This window comes from Anomaloglossus baeobatrachus, chromosome 2 (genome assembly GCF_048569485.1).
Source record: "Anomaloglossus baeobatrachus isolate aAnoBae1 chromosome 2, aAnoBae1.hap1, whole genome shotgun sequence".
NCBI lineage: Eukaryota > Metazoa > Chordata > Amphibia > Anura > Aromobatidae > Anomaloglossus > Anomaloglossus baeobatrachus.
Genome location: NC_134354.1, coordinates 6,411,898 through 6,431,622, shown reverse-complemented (window position 1 = coordinate 6,431,622; position 19,725 = coordinate 6,411,898). Strand labels below are relative to the sequence as shown.

Here is a 19,725-nt window from a genome sequence, read left to right as displayed (position 1 = left end):
GCCTTTCAGGAGGGTGGCTGTGGATCTGGTCGGCCCGCTGGCCATCCCCAGCAGCTCCGGGAAACGCTTCATACTGACGGTAGTGGACTATGCCACCCGGTACCCAGAAGCAGTGGCCTTGTCGTCCATTCGGGCTGACAAGGTGGCCACCGCATTGCTGGAGATTTTCTCCAGAGTGGGTTTTCCCCAGGAAATGCTCACTGACCGGGGGACCCAATTCATGTCCCAGCTGATGGAGGCCCTCTGTAAGCAAGTCCAGGTGCGACATCTGGTGGCCAGCCCGTACCATCCACAGACTAATGGCCTGTGCGAGCGGTTCAATGGCACCTTAAAGCAGATGCTTAAGATGTTGGTCGACTCCCATGGGCGTGACTGGGAGCGGTATCTCCCACACCTGTTATTTGCTTACCGGGAGGTTCCACAGGCCTCAACAGGATTCTCACCGTTTGAGCTCCTGTACGGGCGACGTGTGCGGGGCCCCCTGGCTCTGGTGAAAGAGGCTTGGGAAGGGGATTTGGCCACCCCTGGAGTGTCGGTTATCGAGTATGTCATGCGCTTCCGGGACAAAATGCAGGCCTTGACGCAACTGGTACACGACAATATGGCTCAAGCCCAGGCCGATCAGAAGCATTGGTACGACCAGAACGCTTGTGAGAGGACCTACCAAGTGGGTCAAAAGGTGTGGGTACTGGTCCCCGTACCACAGGACAAGCTTCAGGCAGCCTGGGAAGGCCCATACCTCGTGTACCAGCAGCTCAACCCTGTAACGTACCTGGTCACCCTGGACCCTGCCCGTGGAAGGCGGAAGCCCTTCCATGTGAACATGATGAAGGCACATCATGAGCGGGAGGCGTGTGCGCTCCCCGTGTGCAACCTGCCCGAGGAGGGAGAAGCGGAAGCCCTCTTGGATATGCTAGCCCAGGTTAGGGCAGGCGGATCCATTGAGGATGTGGAGGTTGGCCACCAGCTCTTGGAAGACCAACGGTCCCAGCTGTGGGCCACCCTACACCCCTTCCGGGGGTTGTTTACCAACCAGCCCGGAAGGACTAACTTGGCTGTCCATCACGTGGACACTGGGGATCATCCCCCAATCCGGCGTTCAGCATACCGGGTCTCCCTGGAGGTGCAGCAACACATGCGCCAGGAGATTGACGAGATGCTGAAGCTGGGGGTGATCCAGGCATCCAACAGCGCTTGGGCCTCGCCTGTAGTCCTCGTCCCTAAGAAGGACCGAACCACTCGGTTCTGCGTGGACTACAGGGGGCTCAATGCTGTCACGGTCGCCGATGCGTACCCAATGCCACGCATCGATGACCTGCTCGATCAGTTGGCCGGGGCTCAGTACCTGACCATCATGGATCTGAGCCGGGGATATTGGCAGATCCCCCTGACTCGCAAGGCCAGGGAACGCTCTGCCTTTATTACCCCATTTGGACTGTACGAGTCCACGGTGATGCCATTCGGGATGAGGAATGCCCCTGCCACTTTCCAGCGGATGGTCAACACCCTGCTCAAGGGACTTGAAGGGTACGCGGCCGCGTACCTGGATGACATTGCCGTCTTCAGTCCCACCTGGGAGGACCACCTAGAGCATCTAGCACAGGTGCTCAGGCGGATCCACCAGGCAGGTTTGACCATCAAGCCGGGAAAGTGTCAGCTGGCCATGAGCGAGGTCCAGTACCTCGGTCACCGGGTAGGCGGGAGAACACTGAAGCCCGAGCCTGAGAAAGTGGAGGCCATCGCGTCCTGGCCCACCCCCAGGACCAAGAAGCAGGTGATGTCCTTCTTGGGGACCGCTGGGTACTATAGGAGGTTTGTTCCATGCTATAGTAGCCTGGCAAAGCCCTTGACGGACCTCACCAAGAAGAAGCTGCCCTCTGCAGTCGATTGGACAATGGACTGCGAGACAGCCTTCCGGGCCCTAAAGGACGCCCTGTCCAGCCCGCCCGTGCTACAGGCAGCCGACTTCACGCGGCCGTTTGTAGTACAGACCGACGCCAGTGACTTCGGCCTCGGTGCGGTGCTCAGCCAGGTGGACTCTGCGAGCCAAGAGCACCCAGTCTTGTACCTGAGCAGGAAGCTGTTACCAAGGGAAGTGGCCTATTCCACGATGGAAAAGGAGTGCCTGGCCATAGTGTGGGCCCTGCAGCGTCTGCAACCCTATCTATACGGGCGCCACTTCATCGTGGAGACGGACCACAATCCCCTCAGCTGGTTACACACTGTCTCCGGGACGAATGGCAGGTTGTTGCGATGGAGCCTGGCGCTCCAGCAATACAACTTCACCATTCGCCACAAAAGGGGCCGTGACCACGGTAACGCAGACGGGCTGTCCTGACAAGGAGAGGCCGCGGACGGGCGCACGGGGGAACACCGGAGTGTGCTGCCCCCTAGCGCCCTCAAAAGGGGGGAGGTGTGAGGTAAATCCGGAGATATGACGATAAATCATGATATTCAAGTTATGTCAGGAAGCCCTCTCCTGGTGTCACCCCCCCTTTCCTTCACACAACTCCTTCAAGCAGAAAATTTACCACAGGGATAAACGGTTTGTTTAGCAGATAGGTGTCAAAGGAACTGGTCTGTGTTCCACTTACACCTCCAACAGCCATCTCCTGTGATATGGAGATTAGATGATGTGGGAACAATGGACACAGGATGACTCCCTGCCGTGACCCTGTGGTAGGGGCTGCTATCTAATTAGCAAGGCTATGGAACTATCCAGACAGAACGACTCCAGTAAAAAATGGTTCATATCTCGCAAGCCATATTTCCGATAAATATGGCAACCATAAAAATGGTGTCTCCGCATGCGGACGATGCTGGCACACCCTTTTTATGGGAGCAGGACCTGGGGAAATACCCCAGGCGTGATATCAGCCAATGGGGAACTAGTAGACAAGTCATGAGTCCTCTCGTTCTGTAGCTAAATTCATAACTGTCACAATTAGAGCGTTGGCGTCTGCCTACGACGCTCCCAGGCCAAGTTATGGCCATATCCCCTGTTGTTGATATTGTCCATAACTCCAGCCAGGGGTGGAGCAGTGCTCCCTCTGAGGTCACTAAGGTAGGAGGGGACCTGGATTTGCCCAGGTTGATAACCCTACTTCGGCCATTTTCCAGTGTTCTTTCGCTGGGGGTCACGTGTAGGAAACATCTGTGGGAAGGATCCTAGAAACCTGGTCTACAGCGCCCCCCTGTGGCCAGACGCACAAGGTAACTGCTGGAACTGTGTATGCCTGTTTGTAACCCATGCTTTGATTGTAACTGTACTCTGACATATGTATATTCTGTAGATTCCCTATTGTATATATTGTAGTTTCTAGTGTGCTTTAGGCTGATTAAATTATATAATTAATCTTGGGCTGTTCTGTTATCTCGATCTTGAATCCCACGTCTGTGTGTTCGGCTAATAGTTACCGTGAAGCGGTTGGTGGCAGCGAGTTGTGCCAAGGATTATTGTGGGGAGGCCAGTGAGATTCGGGGAGGTTTTATATATTCCGCCCGCGGAGGTCGGGGGAATATATACCCTACTCTCACCGGGGACCCTTCAATAATCGGCATAAGTAGTATAGCGGCCTCCTTGCTTATGGTCGGGCAATTCCATAATTGGCCTGACTATAAGAGGGGCGCTAGAGAGCGCGTCACGTGCTCTGTCTGTCGGTCGGGAGGTATAAAGGAGGGGTGACCCCCACTTGTTACCCCCCGATTGTGACGTACTGGTAGCCAGCGCGGGGGATTTCTGAGTGACCCCCCCGGTGGTTCGTGACAGACAGTGACACCAGCTAAACACAAAACCCATGTTGCCTCCCTCTAGGGTCTGATGTCCACACCAGGTGGGGCGGAGCTAAGCGGTTGGCTCCACCCACCGAGGAGTTCACAGGCCTGGAGGCGGGAAAAGTGACAGTTTAGTCCAGGAGGTGGAAGTGAGAGGAGCAAGCACTTGGGTGTCTGGGTTTGTGGACCAGGCACTGACAGCAAGGTTGGCAGACGGTGGTGGCTGTCTGCAGGAGTGGTGAAGCAACGCGGAACCGTAGGACCGGGGTCGGGCGTTGGCCCGCCGGTACCGACCGGGGAGCGAAGTGAAGCCAGCACACACAGGCAGGGCCATTGGACCCCGACCAGTCTTGGAGCCGCCGACAATAGTCAAATCCGAGTGTGACCGGAACCCCAGGGTTTTCCTAACAGCCAAAGACCCGATAGAAGGCAACCGCCCACACCGTGAGGGTATACAGCTACCGCCTAAGGCTAGAGACCCAAGGGCCGGCGCCTGCGGGCAAACGGGCTCCTCTGGCATCCATACACCGGGGAGCGGACTACCGTTGGGGATCCATAGTCAATCAAGTACATGAAGGTGCAGGGAAAGACAGCTGCCATCACCTGTCCGGGGAGAGACACTGCAGCCGGCTGCGGGACCGTCCATCCAGCCGTTTGGTTTACCGAGGACTTTGTGCATCTCTTACTGAGTGAGTACACCCGTGCCATCCGGCACCACGCCGCGCTGTCCCTGCAACCCTGCACCTCACCAACCCAGCCTCCCCGTCACATCACCAGGCCCCGGGACCACCGACCCCTACCCACGGAGGGGCAAAACAACATCCCAGCTGCTCCCTACCATTGCTCCCGGGATCCCCGTCACCAGCAGCGGTGGTGCCCATCTTCACCACGACCCGTGGGTGGCGTCACGGACTAAATCCCCCAAACCAACCACCCTTTTCACTCACGGGCGAGGAGCGCCGCTCGAGTCCCCGAATCCGGGCCACTGCTCAAGCCACCGAGCGGCAGCCGCAGCAGCGCCGGACCGAGCGTTAGCGAGCGCGCAGTGGCGGCGTCCTCCCCGCCCGCGACACTAGGAAGGCGAGTCAACAGTGACCTCCTGGTTCCACCTGGTTCATCACAGCATTGCAGAGGTTACCTACAGACTCCTCTGTGCTCCTCCTAGAGACTTCTCTGTGCTCCTCCTCCATACTTCTCTGTGCTCCTCCTACAGACTCCTCTGTGCTCCTCCTCCATACTTCTCTGTGCTCCTTCTCCAGACTCCTCTGTGCTCCTCCTACAGACTCTTCTGTCCTCCTCCTACAGACTCCTCTCTGCTCCTCCAGACTCCTCAGTGCTCCTCCTGCAGACTCCTCTCTGCTCCTCCTCCAGACTCCTCTGTCCTCCTCCTCCAGACTCCTCTGTCCTCCTCTTTCAGACTCCTCTGTCCTCCTCCTACAGACTCCTCTGTGCTCCTCCTACAGACTCCTCTCTGCTCCTCCAGACTCCTCTGTGCTCCTCCTACAGACTCCTCTGTGCTCCTCCTACAGACTCCTCTCTACTCCTCCAGACTCCTCTGTGCTCCTCCTACAGACTCCTCTGTGCTCCTCCTACAGACTCCTCCTTCCTCCTCCTACAGAGTCCTCTGTGCTCCTCCTGCAGACTCCTCTCTGTTCCTCCTACAGACTCCTCTATCCTCCTACAGACTCCTCTGTGCTCCTCCTACAGACTCTTCTGTCCTCCTCCTACAGACTCCTCTCTGCTCCTCCAGACTCCTCAGTGCTCCTCCTGCAGACTCCTCTGTGCTCCTCCTACAGACTCCTCTGTCCTCCTCCTCTAGACTCCTCTATCCTCCTCCAGACTCCTCTGTCCTCCTCCTCCAGACTCCTCTCTGTTCCTCTTCCAGACTCCTCTCTGTTCCTCCTCCAGACTCCTCTGTCTGTTTCAGACCTATCTGTCCTCCAGACTCTCTTTCTCCTCCCGACCCACCCATGTTCTGTAGACTCCTTCCTTCTCCTGGAGTAGACTCTGCTGCGTCAGCTCCTCATTATATTCCACCTCTTACACTCTGAATTAAGTTGCACTAATTCTCATTGTTCTCCTTGTGATGAAGATACATCCGTCCTAGACCTCTCGTACATGTATCTGTGGACCTCGTGTAGACCTCGTGTAGACCACTCACCTCCCACCATAAGACTCAGCTCGCCTTCACTCTTCCCTTTGGAATTGGAGACTGTGCACTTGTAGTCTCCGGCGTCCCTCATCTGTAAATTATCGATCTTCAGGGAGGCGTTTCATGCAGACAGCTGCTCAACAAACAGTGAGGTCCGACCTCGGAAGTTTTGGTTCTGGTCCATCAACGACACTTCTCCATTCTTGTATCTGTGCACAACTCCGGAGTCGCCCATCTTCTCCCACAGGATATCACTGGATTGTGTCACATCAGGGATGAAAGAGCAAATGAGAATCAGACTCTCACCGATCTGTCCAACGGCGTTAATGGTCCTCACATCAATGGAGGAACCGTCCAGAGACCCTGGAAAGATCAATAAAGATTCAGGTTCTACAGTAAAAGTGTCCTCCATTTACAGTCTGACATATTTATGTAGCGTATAGTATAGAATCAATTTCTACATACATTACACATTTATTATTAGAGCAAATTTCCAGAATACCATACTAGAAATATACCCTTGGGGCCTCTCCTCCGGACCAAACCTGCACTCCAGCACCGGCCATCTGAACGCTTCTCTGGCAAACAAAGGGTGTGACTCCTGCCTTGGCATGATTTCTACATTACAATTGCAAAAATCCTGTGTGGCGCCCCTGACCTGGTCAGGCACCACTGAGTACTGCACCCATGCTGGGGACAGTACAAAACAGGTAATCCAGAAGGCTGACCGAGGTGTGACTACACAGGCGCATAGTGATCAGGTCTCACACATGTACCTTTGGGAGGACCCCTGGGGATCCCAGGAGGGGGCGAGGCCTCCATCTCCACTCAAGGGGTGTGGTAGAGAGCCTGGTTGCTAGGTGACGTAGGCGGGGACAGGAGTGAGGAGTGAGCCGAGAGGAGTTGGGTAGTGAAGTTCAGGGAGAGCAGAAGCCGACCCTGGAGCTCGACACAATTCTGACAACGTACGCGCAGTGGCTACCGACGGGGGAGAACGGTCACCTGGTAGTGCTGCCCGAAATCCACCCACGGCTAAAGAGAGAGCAACGGAGTGGAGAGTAAGGAGACTGTCAGGGAGATACCAGGCCCAACCGGGTAACAGGTCCCAGTGCAGGGATAGATTCACCTGTCCTTTGCCAAACCTGCATGAGGGGGCACTTTACACCCCCAAGACAACACCACAGAGTCCGCAGCCACGTAGCAAAGTGAGGGCCCATAGCTCACAGGAGGCAAGCAGCCGGAGTGACCTGGTCCAGGCTACAAGCAAACGGGCCAAAAAGAAGGGGAGAGAGGCACCAGCAACTTCCCTGGGCGACCCCAGCAGGGCTTCAAGCAGGGGTTACCCCAAAACACAAAGGGCTAAGGAAGGCGAGTTGGTAGTCACCCTCACAAGTCAGCCTGAAGGACACCTGGTTCCAGCCTGGTTCATCCCAGCTACGCCCGGGTTACTCACCCTGCCACCATCAGTGAGTAAAACCCTTGAAAGACATTCTGCTTGTGCGTGTGAGTCATTCTGCGACTTGTAGTTCCACACATCTACACGGGGCCCTGGGGCATGCCTCACTCTCAGGAGGCTATTACAACTGACTGCACCCACTATCGGCCCCAGGCCCCCTAACCTGCAGTGGCGGTCTCCACTGACCGCAATTCTGAGAGTGGCGTCACGACAATCAAAATAGAGGATTTCCTACCTGTGACAAGATCCAGCCGCGTGGAGTCCCTGAAGGTAATGCACCGCTGCACCGACACCGAACCTCGGGGCCCCACAGTCCTGGCGTCACGAACAGGATAAGGACTAGACCTGTTCAGACAGGTGACCATGTGCCTGGGCGGTCCGCTTGAAAAATTGGAAGCGCCGCCATATTGCCACCATGAAAAGCGCGCTGAAAAACCACAGCAGCCCGCGCTGGGAGAAGTTACCGCCCACGAAGAGGTGTGGCTACCCAGAGATCCCCTGCAGAGTCCTGACCTCGCAAGTGATGAGAGCGGAGGCGTTCAGAGACGTCGGGACAGAAAGGGAGCCAGAAGCCTGCTGCTGGAAAAGGCAGAGCAGAGACTGATAAGCCTGCTGTTGGGAGAAGAGTTCAAGGCAGTGAAGGAACTGGCACTGAGGCTGCAAGGAAGAGTCGGAGGCCTGCTGCTGAGAAAAGATCTGCAGAGCGGCGACGACGCGGTGAAGATGGCGTCTGAAGATAGGAGCCCAGAGCCGGGTTCCGCTGCCTGGTGGTCCTGGGAGCTTGCCCAGTTCAGTAACCGACTGGAAGCGAGGATCGTGCAGCAGATCCGAGAGGGACGTGCGGAGCTGCAGGAGATGGCTGCGGCGGTTCAGGCCTACGAGAGGGGAACCGCACGACGGGTGCCAGACCGAGCGGCGACGACTCAGGCCCCGATGATGCTACCGATGGGTGAGTCCTGTGTTGCCCCTGCCAGCGCGAGTGCCCCGACCCCTGCTGCCATGCCTGCGGTCCCTGGAGAGATGCCCGGCGCGGCGGCGCTGACCCAGACCGCCGCCAAGTCAGGTGCGGTCCGCCAAGCCCAGACCGCTGCAGCGACGCCCAGCCCGGCCCGCCAAGAACCGGCCACAACAGCGACGCTGATTCAGGCCGCCGCCCTGCCAGTCGCGGCCCGCCAAGGCAAGACTGTACAATTATCTACCCCGGCCTGCAAGGCCAGAGCAGACATCACTCCCCAGCCCAAGGAAGTCCCTGCTGGGAAGTCCATGCTGGGGGAGGACCCCGAATACTGGAAGCTGAAGGCTGATCTAGAGGCCCACTTCCCAAAGGAGATGGTGGACCGGTATCTGCTTCCCCCGCACACCCACAGGAAGACTCCTGCAACATCCACGCCAAAGAGTCCACCGCCCTGGCCTGCTGATGAATATCCATCCCTAGCGCTGCCACAAGAGGAGTGCTCAGAAGAACTAAGGGGGAGGGGAGGCCAGAAAGCTGAGAAGCTGACCCCAGAGCCGTCAGCAGCGGATGCAGCACCAGTCCAAGAGCTAGAGATGCTGCCGTACTCCCGCTGGGATGAAGAGAGCCCGACATCCTCCGCTGAAGAAGATCTGTCCAAATACATCACCTGGGAGCCTGCAAGCGGTGAGGTGGCAGTCAGGCAGGACCCAGCCCGCAGGACATGGCGCCGCAGTAGGACAAGGGATCCACCTGCACAGCAGTCTCCCGAGGAGAAGGACGAGGTCACGGCCAGAGACTTAGAGGAAAAGCGGTCCTTGAGAAGAGCCAAATCCCAGGTCAGAGGCCCACTTTGTCGAGGAGTTGTAGAAGACTTCAGTCTAAGGTCTGGATATGGCTTTATAGTAGCACCTGGTGTAAAGGAGGGCATTTTTGTGAACAGAAGGGATGTAAGAGCACATTTACCTAGAGGACATCCAGGAAGAAAGCTACAGATAGGAGACCCGGTAGAATTCACCAAACACCAAGGAGAACGCGGATGGTACGCACTAGATGTCACACCATGCCCCAGAAGTCTCTACAGTAAACCTGCTATCTCAACACTACAAGATGAAGAAGAAGAGGAAAGAAAAGATAAAGAACCCATTGATGAGACCACTACAGATGATGACAGAGATGGAGAAAGCAACAGGTGCCACAGCCCTACAGGCCCAAGCCCTGGTGCGGAGGAATCTGTGTAAAGCAAGTAAAGTACAGAAGTTACAAGTTTTGACAAGTTTTGCAACGTTTACAAGTTCAAGAAATGTGCCCACATGAACTAATGTGAGAAACCTCTTTTTGCACTTTAACCCATGAACCTTAAGGCTATGAACTGGCTATAGCCACAAACTCTCGCAGTGTAAATAGTTACCCCAGAGGTACCACCACCAGAGCCAGCCTGTTTAGGGGCCTGGCTCGCCTGCAACCAGGGAGCACGCCTGTTTATGGGGCCTGGCTCTCCACCACAAAGAGGGTACCTGGTCGGCACCAACTGTGGAGGCCGCCTCTGCATCCTGCTGAGAAGAGGCTGAAGGCGCGGCTCCACCAGGCCAGGTATACCCTGAAACCACCAGACCATGAAAGCCGCCTCCACATCCTGCCAGAAGTGGCTGAAGGCGCGGCCAACGGGAGAGGAAGATTGGAGGAAAGGTCTGGGGAAGCAGATGGCCCAGACCTGGTTACCAAAAGAAACCGGTGACCTGCCTCCTGAGAGGGTTTTGGGTGGGTTAACGGACTTGTGGGTGGAGGGTGGTGATGTATGGTACCTGGTGGTTTTAAAATGTTTTACAATGTTTTAATGTTTTATGCATTTTAAAATGTTGTCTTGCAGCCCGAGGACGTGCTGGTGATAACTAAGGGGGAATGTGGTGCCCCTGACCTGGTCAGGCACCACTGAGTACTGCACCCATGCTGGGGACAGTACAAAACAGGTAATCCAGAAGGCTGACCGAGGTGTGACTACACAGGCGCATAGTGATCAGGTCTCACACATGTACCTTTGGGAGGACCCCTGGGGATCCCAGGAGGGGGCGAGGCCTCCATCTCCACTCAAGGGGTGTGGTAGAGAGCCTGGTTGCTAGGTGACGTAGGCGGGAACAGGAGTGAGCCGAGAGGAGTTGGGTAGTGAAGTTCAGGGAGAGCAGAAGCCGACCCTGGAGCTCGACACAATTCTGACAACGTACGCGCAGTGACTACCGACGGGGGAGAACGGTCACCTGGTAGTGCTGCCCGAAATCCACCCACGGCTAAAGAGAGAGCAACGGAGTGGAGAGTAAGGAGACTGTCAGGGAGATACCAGGCCCAACCGGGTAACAGGTACCAGTGCAGGGATAGATTCACCTGTCCTTTGCCAAACCTGCATGAGGGGGCACTTTACACCCCCAAGACAACACCACAGAGTCCGCAGCCACGTAGCAAAGTGAGGGCCCATAGCTCACAGGAGGCAAGCAGCCGGAGTGACCTGGTCCAGGCTACAAGCAAACGGGCCAAAAGGAAGGGGAGAGAGGCACCAGCAACTTCCCTGGGCGACCCCAGCAGGGCTTCAAGCAGGGGTTACCCCAAAACACAAAGGGCTAAGGAAGGCGAGTCGGTAGCCACCCTCATAAGTCAGCCTGAAGGACGCCTGGTTCCAGCCTGGTTCATCCCAGCTACGCCCGGGTTACTCACCCTGCCACCATCAGTGAGTAAAAACCCCTGAAAGACATTCTGCTTGTGCGTGTGAGTCATTCTGCGACTTGTAGTTCCACACATCTACACGGGGCCCTGGGGCATGCCTCACTCTCAGGAGGCTATTACACCTGACTGCACCCACTATCGGCCCCAGGCCCCCTAACCTGCAGTGGCGGTCTCCACTGACCGCAATTCTGAGAGTGGCGTCACGACAATCAAAATAGAGGATTTCCTACCTGTGACAAGATCCAGCCGCGTGGAGTCCCTGAAGGTAATGCACCGCTGCACCGACACCGAACCTCGGGGCCCCACACCTGGACTTACCATGAACTGCAGCAATATAATGATGCGATCTGACCATATACCCTCTGTCTTGCCACTGGCCCTTATAGAGTCATTATCCATTCATGTCTAAACATTGTTCTCTCTGTTTTACTAAATCTGATTGAATCTATGAATGTTCCATTGTTTACATTATTGTTCTTAAAGCACAGATATGTTGTAAGCAGAGGGACATTGATTGTGGATACATTTAAATGACTATCAGTGCTACAGCTTGGGCCCAATGTATTAGGTGCATATAACATCCTGTTTGATTCGGTCTTTTAAAACTTTCATATTAACCTTTTCAAGTCCTTGTCACCATATTCATTAATAAATTATGTACTTTTTGCACTTTAAAAACTTGTATTTCCTCCTTTCTTGGATACATTACACATTACCTGGACTACATCTAATGTTATACTCAAGAGCTGCACTCACTATTCTGCTGTATACGTACATTACATTACTGATCGTAAGTTACCTCCTGTATTATACTCCAGAGCTGCACTCACTATTCTGCTGGTGCAGTCACTGTGTACATACATTACTGATCCTGAGTTACCTCCTGTATTATTCTCCAGAGCTGCACTCACTATTCTGCTGGTGCAGTCACTGTATACATACATTACTGATCCTGAGTTACCCCTGTATTATACTCCAGAGCTGCACTCACTATTCTGCTGGTGCAGTCACTGTCTACATACATTACATTACTGATCCTGAGTTACCTCCTGTATTATACTCCAGAGCTGCACTCACTATTCTGCTGGTGCAGTCACTGTGTACATACATTACATTACTGATCCTGAGTTACCTCCTGTATTATACTCCAGAGCTGCACTCACTATTCTGCTGGTGCAGTCATTGTGTACATACATTACTGATCCTGAGTTACCTCCTGTATTATACTCCAGAGCTGCACTCACTATTCTGCTGGTGCAGTCATTGTGTACATACATTACTGATCCTGAGTTACCTCCTGTATTATACTCCAGAGCTGCACTCACTATTCTGCCGGTGCAGTCACTGTGTACATACATTACTGATCCTGAGTTACCTCCTGTATTATACTCCAGAGCTGCACTCACTATTCTGCTGGTGCAGTCACTGTATACATACATTACATTACTGATCCTGAGTTACCTCCTGTATTATACTCCAGAGCTGCACTCACTATTCTGCTGGTGCAGTCACTGTGTACATACATTACATTACTGATCCTGAGTTACCTCCTGTATTATACTCCAGAGCTGCACTCACTATTCTGCTGGTGCAGTCATTGTGTACATACATTACTGATCCTGAGTTACCTCCTGTATTATTCTCCAGAGCTGCACTCACTATTCTGCTGGTGCAGTCACTGTATACATACATTACATTACTGATCCTGAGTTACCTCCTGTATTATACTCCAGAGCTGCACTCACTATTCTGCTGGTGCAGTCACTGTGTACATACATTACATTACTGATCCTGAGTTACCTCCTGTATTATACTCCAGAGCTGCACTCACTATTCTGCTGGTGCAGTCATTGTGTACATACATTACTGATCCTGAGTTACCTCCTGTATTATACTCCAGAGCTGCACTCACTATTCTGCTGGTGCAGTCATTGTGTACATACATTACTGATCCTGAGTTACCTCCTGTATTATACTCCAGAGCTGCACTCACTATTCTGCCGGTGCAGTCACTGTGTACATACATTACTGATCCTGAGTTACCTCCTGTATTATACTCCAGAGCTGCACTCACTATTCTGCTGGTTGTCCCTAGAAATAGGCAGTAAACTTGTCATCAGACAGATACTGACACTTAAGCGGATTTCCTACAAGATCTCTTTTTAGTTTCTGTATTCTGGCCAGATTCCAGCCTATCTCTGGTCTGTAGCTGCAGACCCCTGGTGGCTAGGACGCACATCTGGCTACATGTACATACACTGTGGCTTCTTCATGGTAATCGTCTGCTCTTTTTGCTCCTTCTGGACCTTCTGCCCCTTCTGCTTTTTCTGCTCCTTATGCCCCTTCTGCTCTTTTTGTCCCTTCTGTCCCTTCTGTCCCTTCTGTCCCTTCTGCTCCTCCTGCTCCTCCTGGTCCTTCTGCCCCTTCTGCCGCCTAATAATAATAATAATAATAATTTTATTCATTTATATAGCGCTATTAATTCCACAGCGCTTTACATACATTGGCAACACTGTCCCCATTGCGGCTCACAATCTAGAGTTCCTATCTGTATGTCTTTGGTGTGTGGGAGGAAACCCACGCAAACACGGGGAGAACATACAAACTCCTTGCAGATGGTGTCCTTGGTGGGATTTGAACCCAGGATCCCAGCGCTGCAAGACTGCAGTGCTAACCACTGAGCCACCGTGCTGCCTACTGCTGCTTCTGCTCGTTCTGCCTCTTCTGCTTCTCCTGCCCCTTCTGCTTCTTCTGTCCCTTCTGCCCTTTCTGTCCTTCTGCTCCTTCTGTCCCTTCTGCTCCTCCTGCTCCTTCTGCCCTTTCTGCTCCTTCTGCCCCTTCTGCTTCTTCTGCTCCTCCTGCCTCTTCTGCTCCTCCTGCCTCTTCTGCTCCTTCTGCCTCTTCTGCTCCTCCTGCCTCTTCTGCTCCTTCTGTCTCTTCTGCTCCTCCTGCTCCTTCTGCCCTTTCTGCTCCTTCTGCCCCTTCTGCTTCTTCTGCTCCTCCTGCCTCTTCTGCTCCTCCTGCCTCTTCTGCTCCTTCTGCCTCTTCTGCTCCTCCTGCCTCTTCTGCTCCTTCTGCCTCTTCTGCTCCTCCTGCCTCTTCTGCTCCTTCTGTCTCTTCTGCTCCTTCTGCCTCTTCTGCTTCTTCTGACCCTTCTGCCCCTTCTGCTCCTCCTGCCTCTTCTGCCCCTTCTGCCTCTTCTGCTCCTTCTGTCTCTTCTGCTCCTTCTGTCTCTTCTGCTCCTTCTGTCTCTTCTGCTCCTTCTGCCTCTTCTGCTTCTTCTGACCCTTCTGCTCCTCCTGCCTCTTCTGCCCCTTCTGCCTCTTCTGCTCCTTCTGTCTCTTCTGCTCCTTCTGTCTCTTCTGCTCCTTCTGTCTCTTCTGCTCCTTCTGTCTCTTCTGATCCTTGTAAAAACATTAAAATTAATACATCTAGTTATCAAACATTTTATAGTAGGACATATATATGTTCACAGTTCTGTTTATGTTGGAGGGCATAGCTTATCGATAGTTTCTTATAAGGAATAAATATTAAGATATTCATATTGAATATACATAAGTGCTGACATGGTATATATATATATATATATATATCCTTCCATCTGGAAGCTTCTAGAGATTACACCATGTGACATGCGTCCAGCAGTAATTTCCCTATATGGTTTGGACAGTTGTCATATAACATGACACGAGGGAGGGGGTTGTTCACTCCTCCTGCACGTCACCAACTGTCCCAGAATCCTTCCAGGCTGCAAGATGAACACATGCTGAAAAGCCTACAGTATATCACCCCTGCCTTACCATTCAGGATCCAAGGAGAGATGGATGAAGGTTTTCTATTGATCAGTATGGACTCATTGAACTCTTTTACGTAAGCTAATGCAGTATATCTTTTTTCCTTTTCTGTAACTGAACTGCAACTGTGGAGACACGGGGCTCAGTGGGTGCTCTCGTCCACTAAAACCCGCCGCCTTTAGAAAGACAGCGTGGCTCAGGGCTCATCCCAACTAAACGCCGGCCTCCTTAACCGTGGGCGTAACACTACTCAGACAACACAGGGTGAGGGAACCACAATAATTAGACTTTATTGGATCCCCAAACAATTAACGGCACATAACACATAACCAGCAAAACACACAAATGTAACAGGCAACAGAGTCTCACCCTTCCGCTGGCTCACCAGGGATTTAGAATGTCCATGCCTCACAGGTTCCAAGCTGTCTGAGGTCTGCAAAGTCTGTAACAGGTGACTGAAGTGTCCCAACCTGAGTGTCCTCCATAGGTAGTCCTGGTTTGATGTTAAAATCCTGGCAGCCGGAGTCGAAATTCCTAGGCTGTGGATATGGTCTCCAACCGGGTCCGAAGTCCCTAGATTGAAGCCATAAGATATCCTGATCCTCTAGTCAGCTTCAAAGAGCTTAGACTGGATCCATCAGCATCCATCAACCTTCATCAACCCTGGTGGCTTAAAGAAGTCCCTTTTATAGCCACAGCCTTCCACTTAGATACACTGCGTCCTCATCGATTGGTTGGACAAGATTGCTTCTCCCATTGGATGAATCTCAAGCTGCATAGACAATGTTCATTTAAATGATATGGGTAGAAAGACTGAAGATGTACATGTAATCTGGGAGTCACCGACTAGACAATGGCTACTAAGGTAATCACATTAGCAATACACAACTACAATACAATGGTTACTGGAAAAGTCTGGAGAACAATACGTCTGGCTTTCAATGGCCAACACAATTACATTGAGTCAACAAGAGTCTTGTAAAAACAATGAGGGACTTCTCCCCCGTCTATAGACAATCTATCATCCTGTCTGGCTGAATTTTAAGAAACTTTAACCCATGAGAGTCCATGTCGTCACATTCCTCCCCCTTCTTAATATTAGCCAGACATGATAGGCTTCCGATCATCCTTCTCCTCTTGACGGTATTGTCCTTTTTAATGGTGAGGTCAGCAACAGAGGCTCGCATCTATACACCTCCCCCTGATTACCTCCCCCAAGTTGAGCAGCCATATGGTGGACAAGCACTAAGGTGGGGTCCATGAGTTGGGCCTGCACAAATCTCCCACTATCAATCCTCCCCCAGTCAATAGCCACAGTGTGGTTAGGCTTACTCACGGTTCTTAGCTCAGAAGTGGATGATGGAGACCGGGAATGCAAACCATCCCTGGAAAAGATGTTAGAAAGATCCACATCAGGGTCCTGCTTGGCTTGGAGGTGGGTGATGGCTTCTTCAAACTGACTGGCTAGTCCTTGTCCTAGGTCATTCTCCAAAATGACTGGTGTGAGCAGGTAATTCACAAGCCCCACTTTCACTTCCCTTTGAGTGGTATCCGAAACAACAGGCTTGGTGGGGCCATCTATGAACCCCACTTCAACTTCCTCCTGGCTAGTCCCCGAAACAACAGGTGTGTGGACGGTGTCCATAAGCTCCACATCAGCCTTGCTCTGGTCAGTCTCCACAATGTCAGGAATGGGGAGGCTGTTCACAATCCCCACATCGATCACTTCCTGGATGGTCCCCAAAATACCAGGTGTGGGGAGGCTATCCACAAGCTCCACCTCGACCTCTCCCTGGTCGGTTTTTAGGTCCAACTGCACACATGCCAGAGGGACGTCTGAGCGCTGGCCCTCAGCCAGGGAGATGGATAATTGGGAATCTGGTACAGGGTCTTCTGGGGAAACAATAACTGGGCTTACCAGAGTGATGGAAGATCCAATGTCTCGAAGTCCCTGAGCCTGTATATCACCGACCTTGACCGTCTGGATGTGGGGATGGAGGTTGGCTGGTGTACGGTGTCCGGCCTGCCGTAGGGTGTGGACTGGATAAACCACTTCCTCAACTATTGGTGTTTCTTGGGAGTAGCATTCCTCAGGTCTCATTGGTTCATCTCGGCACATGTTGACTGGTTGGAGTGGCAGACGGGCTCCAAGCATGCGGCCTCGGTTTTGGAGACAATCTTTATCTAGATGTCCATTGCGCCCACATGTATAACAGCGCCATAGATTGGGCGAGTCACAGGCCTTGTCTGTAGTCCTTTGTTTTGGCGCAGCTTCTGCTGGGTAGCGGGACCATCCTTCTCGAGCAGCTGGTGTTAGCAGTATGGCAGCTGGAATCCCATAAACATATTCCAGAACATAAGCCCTCTCTTCTCTTGAGGATCTAGGCCCCAATGCATCCAACAACGCTGTGGCTTGGGCCATTTTGGACAAAGTTGATTCCCAATTGTCACTAGATCCATGATGTGGCACATAGTCTACATCCTCTGGGTCAATATCGGCGGGATCCTCATCGTCCTCTGCATCATTCTGGGCATCCCAACGGACTAATTTCCGGATCAAGTCCGACCGAGTCTCAGCGCTCCAGCAGACAATCTCTCGCCTCCGGCACAGATCCTGCAGCATCCATTTACTGCAGCGGTCGTAACTCCTCTCTTGTCCTTGTCCCATGGCTGAGCTGGTGGGGTTGGACATGGCAGCGTCCGAAACCTGAATGCCTCCCCTATGGCCTGCTGGGTATGCTTATGTGCCTCCCTGGTTATTGAGCCCTGGACGGTGTCCACGAACACCAGTCCGCTGCAGCTCCCCTGGGTAAACCAGGCTGAGTAGTATCCCACTGCTGCCACCAATTGTGGAGACACGGGGCTCAGTGGGTGCTCTCGTCCACTAAAACCCGCCGCCTTTAGAAAGACAGCGTGGCTCAGGGCTCATCCCAACTGAACGCCGGCCTCCTTAACCGTGGGCGTAACACTACTCAGACAACACAGGATGAGGGAACTACAATAATTAGACTTTATTGGAGCCCCAAACAATTAACGGCACATAACACATAACCAGCAAAACACACAAATGTAACAGGCAACAGAGTCTCACCCTTCCGCTGGCTCACCAGGGATTTAGAATGTCCATGCCTCACAGGTTCCAAGCTGTCTGAGGTCTGCAAAGTCTGTAACAGGTGACTGAACTGTCCCAACCTGAGTGTCCTCCTTAGGTAGTCCTGGTTTGATGTTAAAATCCTGGCAGCCGGAGTCGAAATCCCTAGGCTGTGGATATGGTCTCCAACCGGATCCGGAGTCCCTAGATTGAAGCCATAAGATATCCTGATCCTCTAGTCAGCTCCAAAGAGCTTAGACTGGATCCATCAGCATGCATCAACCTTCATCAACCCTGGTGGCTTAAAGAAGTCCCTTTTATAGCCACAGCCTTCCACTTAGATACACTGCGTCCTCATCGATTGGTTGGACAAGATCGCCTCTCCCATTGGATGAATCTCAAGCTGCATAGACAATGTTTATTTAAATGATATGGGTAGAAAGACTGAAGATGTACATGTAATCTGGGAGTCACCGACTAGACAATGGCTACTAAGGTAATCACATTAGCAATACACAACTACAATACAATGGTTACTGGAAAAGTCTGGAGAACAATACGTCTAGCTTTCAATGGCCAACACAATTACATTGAGTCAACAAGAGTCTTGTAAAAACAATGAGGGACTTCTCCCCCGTCTATAGACAATCTATCATGCTGTCTGGCTGGATTTTAAGAAACTTTAACCCATGAGAGTCCATGTCGTCACGGAAGCTTCTAGAGATTACACCATGTGACATGCGTCCAGCAGTAATTTCCCTATATGGTTTGGACAGTTGTCATATAACATGACACGAGGGAGGGGGTCGTTCACTCCTCCTGCACGTCACCAACTGTCCCAGAATCCTTCCAGGCTGCAAGATGAACACATGCTGAAAAGCCTACAGTATATCACCCCTGCCTTACCATTCAGGATCCAAGGAGAGATGGATGAAGGTTTTCTATTGATCAGTATGGACTCATTGAACTCTTTTACGTAAGCTAATGCAGTATATCTTTTTTCCTTTTCTGTAACTGAACTGCAACTTTATAATTTAGCAATCATTTTTATCATATGTAAACTACATTTATTTTTTACACATTTTGTAGTCCATTTTTCATGCATCTTATCGCGTATTTGAAGAAAAATATATTTAAGAGTATATTTTTAACACTCCTTCTGTCTCTTCTGCTCCTTCTGCCCCTTCTGCTTCTCCTGCTCCTCCTGCCTCTTCTGCTCCTCCTGCCTCTTCTGCTTCTTCTCCCTCTTCTGCTCCTTCTGTCTCTTCTGCTCCTTCTGTCTCTTCTGCTCCTCCTGCCTCTTCTGCTCCTCCTGCCTCTTCTGCTCCTCCTGCCTCTTCTGCTTCTTCTCCCTCTTCTGCTCCTTCTGTCTCTTCTGCTCCTTCTGTCTCTTCTGCTCCTTCTGCCCCTTCTGCTTCTTCTGCTCCTCCTGCCTCTTCTGCTCCTCCTGCCTCTTCTGCTCCTCCTGCCTCTTCTGCTCCTTCTGTCTCTTCTGCTCCTTCTGCCTCTTCTCCTTCTTCTGACCCTTCTGCCCCTTCTGCTCCTCCTGCCTCTTCTGCTCCTTCTGTCTCTTCTGCTCCTTCTGCCTCTTCTGCTTCTTCTGCCCCTTCTGCTCCTCCTGCCTCTTCTGCTCCTTCTGTCTCTTCTGCTCCTTCTGCCCCTTCTGCCCCTTCTGCTCCTCCTGCCTCTTCTGCTCCTTTTGTCTCTTCTGCTCCTTCTGTCTCTTCTGCCCCTTCTGCTTCTTCTGCTCCTCCTGCCTCTTCTGCTCTTTCTGTCCCTTCTGCCCTTTCT

The 19,725-nt window shown here is 52.4% G+C and overlaps 1 pseudogene; it reads right to left on the bottom strand.

The window, feature by feature from the left end:
* LOC142292436 (V-set domain-containing T-cell activation inhibitor 1-like) overlaps positions 1-18,805 on the bottom strand; it is a 50,592-nt pseudogene extending 31,787 nt beyond the window's left edge.
* Positions 18,806-19,725: the final 920 nt, after the last annotated feature.